Source organism: Myotis yumanensis, unplaced genomic scaffold (genome assembly GCF_028538775.1).
Source record: "Myotis yumanensis isolate MYYU_CA2020_CCGP unplaced genomic scaffold, mMyoYum1.0.hap1 SCAF_8, whole genome shotgun sequence".
Classification (NCBI taxonomy): domain Eukaryota; kingdom Metazoa; phylum Chordata; class Mammalia; order Chiroptera; family Vespertilionidae; genus Myotis; species Myotis yumanensis.
This window is the reverse complement of record NW_027223759.1, coordinates 38,177,131-38,181,701: the sequence shown is the minus strand read 5'-3', so window position 1 is coordinate 38,181,701 and position 4,571 is coordinate 38,177,131.

Sequence of the window (4,571 nt, the reverse complement as noted above, 5' to 3'; positions counted from 1 at the left end):
CCTTAACTGACCTCCATTATAAGTTTATTGTACAAATTTTAAGTCTTTGCTAATTGAAGGCCCTTTCAGGCACTATGATGTACACAGAGAATAATACATTGTCACGTCCTTAATTTATTATTTCTTGTGCAGATAGGTTTTTCCCTCTTCTTAGCACAGAAGACCACATCTTTGCTAATGTGTATCCATTTTCTGTTGAATGAGAAATTTAACAGATGTCCCCATTGATTTAACTATGAAAACATTAGTTTAATGATTTCCTAAGTTTTACCCAACCTACATGATATTAAACACTAGAAGCCCAGTGCACGAAATTCGTGCACGAGGGGGGGGGGTTCCCTTAGCCCAGCCTGCAACGACCCCAGTGTCCCTCGCTCTGGCCTCCAGCCTGAGGCCTCTCCCCTCCCCTCCCTCTGCGCGGCCGGGGCGCAGACGCTGGGCTCGCATTGTCAGGGTGACGCTGCCAGTGTCCTGCCCCAGCCACTATGGGTGCTGCCATCTTTGTCATGGAGTGACAGTTAATTTACATGTTGCTCTTTTATTAGGATACTTAATACTATTTGGTGCTTTTTAAATAATTACTCTCTGTCCTTCAAACTACTCTTAGTAGTTTGTCATTATATTTAGTTTGACACCTTAAACATATTGCTGGACAGTGAGTTTTTGGAGATAAACTCTGTACTCCTTATCACTATCTCAGCCCAACATCTAATAAGATATATGTTTGCTGAATGAATGAGTTATATCATGGACATGAGCCTTCTGCATAAGGTTATTCAGAGACCATGTGCAGCATGTCAGTCATGTCTTCTTTAATTCCCCATCATCCTGATTCAGTGCTGCGTGCTGGATATATTCCTGTTAACTTTAAATAGAAGTAGCAATGGTTTAGTTCCATCTTTAATGTTTACTTGTTTAAAATGGAGAATGATTTAATTTGGTAATTTTAGAAGTCCTTAAATATATGAAAATGCCTTTTATCTTACAAAATTAACATAATTTCCCATTGTTGTTACTATCTTCCTAATTGATTTCTCCAAATTCCCTTTTCTGTTAAAAAAAGAAAAGGATACAAAGGAATAGATGTATCTGCTTACCATATTCTTTTAGGGAAATCTAACAGGAACAATGAAAAGTGATGGCCCTTAAAAAATTTGAGAAGTATTTTAGGGTAAAGGAACGTGTATACTATACAGTAAGGGGCAGCCCTTGAGTGCTGAAAGTTGGTTATTGAGATAATGTCCAAGTCTCTTCATTTTTCTTCCCCACTTCTAGCTTTTATGGGAAAGGGAAATAGGATAGGATAAAAAATCAAGCGGGCCACGTTTTCTTTATTGCCACATGTTTTCTTGAACCAATAGGTAGAATTGAAAGGTGACTGCGTAAAGGCTCCAGAAGTGTAATTTCAGCAACTTCTCACTCATTGTCACAAGGGCATTTCCTAAGTCAGCTGGGGTGTGTTGATGTGAGAGGGGAAATGATGTAGGACAGAGAGGCACTGTCCTAGGGAACATCATCTGCTGCACCATTTGCTGAGGGTGTTTCCAAAGTTCTCTGCACTTTCTGACTAGGCTAGGAACTCTGGGAAACACAGTATCCAGATTGTTGAATTCTATGTACGCTCAGACATCTCATCCCATCCATAGGTGCAGAAGAACAGGCAGAGGACAAGGGGATAGGTCCAGGATGGTGGGCAGAGGCCGTCATAGGAAGCTCTCTTGTTGCTTCTACTAGAAAAGGAAGTGGTTATTGGCTGGAAGTGAGGGTGTGGGCACCAGAGCTCACTTGTCTGGTTGACGCCACACAGTGGAGTGGTCATTTGTTGTTGAGAGAATAAATGAATAAGTGAATTATCTATCTAGATGGGCCTTTAATTTCAGTTGCATGTTAACGAGGAACAAGTAGCTAAAATTCCCATGGCATCTGGAATGTCCCTTTTTCATCAGGTGTGGTTAGCAGTCATTAGTTGGTTTGAATCTTAAGCACCTTAATGTTTCCCAAATTGCTCATCATAGTCTAGTCAGGAAAAGAGAGGCCTCAGGTGAGTACAGAGGACTTCGGGAACGCCGCAGTAGATGGCATGGCAGGTGACTTCTCTCTGTTGGATAGGGGAGAATGGCTTCTCAGAATCCATTCTTGACCATTTTAGATGATTCTAGAAAATTGAGCATTCTTTACCCCAGGCCTGCTTTGTGGATATGGTGGTCAGAGGACAGTGACTCCAACTCCTGTTACCCACTGACTTCTCCCCCTAGTCATATGGTAAGACCCTCCCGATTCCAGGCCTTCTGTTCTCTGGGGCTGCACCTTTCTCAAGAAGTAGGGAATTTGAAGAGCAGGTTTTAATCACAGAGAACCCATGGGGCAGTGAGCTCATGACCAGGGCTCATGCCTTCTGTTGTGTCTCCATTTCCGCTGCTACTGCCTTGACTTCCTGCTTCCCAAGTTTCATACATAAGAAATGGGGTATATCTTAGCTTACCTTCTCTGAAAATCGAGTCAGAGACAGATGCAGAATCATAGCTGTCTCAACCACTTAATTTTGCTTAGTCAAGAATTAACACTTAGAAGTTAACTTTTTCCCTCCTGATTGAGTCTTACTGAACAATCCCTTTGCTGTGATTATTGCGTATTTATTATCTGAACATAAAAAATAGGGTAGGGCTCTTCTTACAGAAGTTAATCATAACAATATTTTTTAGAATGTCTCACATGTACACAGCCTGGTTGTTGCTGACTTTTTCCCTTATTCCTGAAGCACATCACATTTTTAAAAAAATATATTTTATTGTTTTTTTTTATAGAGAGGAAGGGAGAGGGACAGAGAGTTAGAAACATTGATCAGCTGCCTCCTGCACACCCCCCACTGGGGATGTGCCCGAAACCAAGGTACATGCCCTTGACCGGAATTGAACCTGGGACCCTTCAGTCCGCAGGCCGATGCTCTATCCACTGAGCCAAACCGGTTAGGCAAGCACATCACATTTTGATCCTGTTCTTTCCAGGCCTAGTCTTATTCAGCCCCCTGCTAATCCCTGGTCCGCAGGAGCCTTTGCAGTTAACCTCTTGGTACAGAAGACTCCCATCTAGTGTTCACATCCCTCTCACATTAGGCCTCTCGGGGTGAGCTCCTTACCAGGACGCTCCTTGCTCAGAAGACTGCATGGTTGCCTCTTGTTCACAGAGTGAAGTCCAGCTTTTCAGGACATCAGTGTTCCCAGGATGCAGTTTATCCCCTTTATGCATTTGTTTTGTAGTGAAATGCCAGTCTTCCCTACCAATGGCCACAGTCCCACCTTTCACTCAAATTGTTTTCTCAGAGAAATGGCAGTAGTGACTCCCTGAGAACACTTCCCCAGTCCTTGGACTCTTCTTCAAGGCTCTCTGCTCGTAGGACTGCAACTCTTTGATGCTCTGACATTTTTATCATTTCTTTTTTTTACCACTAGCAGTTCAAAGTATTGATGCATGTAACCCTGTGGCTGGCCCTGTTAAGTGTCAAACATCAGAAAATGGGTTGCGTAAAATACTTTGCTGGGCACACCAGTGTTTTACATCTGAATTGATGTGCTTGGTGCTTCAAGACAGGTGGTGCATTGCTTCTGTGCCCGAGAGCCTTTGGTAGTGCTGAAATCGAGCCTTCTGTGCGGTCCGGAATAAGTCAGTGATGAGTGGGCAACTGTGTGTGGTTCTGTCTTTTTGGCTGGATTTGAATATTTGGAAGTGGTGTAGCTTACATATTAAGTGTTGTAGCCTTCATAAAATGATATGACAGGCAAGTACATAATCAGTTGGTAAACAGTGTAATCATTTTGGCATATGGTACCACTTGTTTTTATTTTCTTTATAGTAGTATGTTTCTAGTAAGATTAACAAGTACTTGGCCATATTTAAACATGGGCATGAAACTTTGCAATTGTTAGTTAGGTTAAGGTGAGTTAAGATCGAATGGGAGGCTTTTCACGTTTCTGAAGTGAGTTTAAAGAGGCAGAGGTTTTAAGTCTTATGTCAGTCATCTCCTCTGTTTCTTCTTACTCCTCTGGTTAACACCTCTTCTCAGGCACCTTCCTAAGACAGCATTTCCTTATTTAAGGCCTGGCTGGAAGATTGCAGTGGAGAACATCTTTAAAGCCCTGTGTTTAGTCACATAAATTTAGAAATTATTTTGTATTCCTTTTGCCTTGCAGCTCTTTAGAGCCTTCTTAGTGGATACCAAGAAATGCATATTTTTTTCTCTTCATGTATTTTCCAAGTAGGATTTACATAACTGTGATGATCATTTGGGGAACACTGGGTGTTAAATATAGAACGCCAATCCCACAAATAGAACACTCCTGGGGGACCTCTGAAGAGAAACAGCAAAAGCACCCCCTATTCTGTACTGGTTGTGGGTTCTATTGATGGAGGATGATTGTTGATTTGGGGGAGGATACTATACTGTGGAGAAAACACCCAGCCTATTTAAGCATTAGGAAAAAGTTTACACCTTTGAGCTTGGGTTAAAAATATTGTGTTTCCTGTTCTCATAATGCTGGATGGATGAAGAGATTAATAAAAAGTTTCCTTGGATT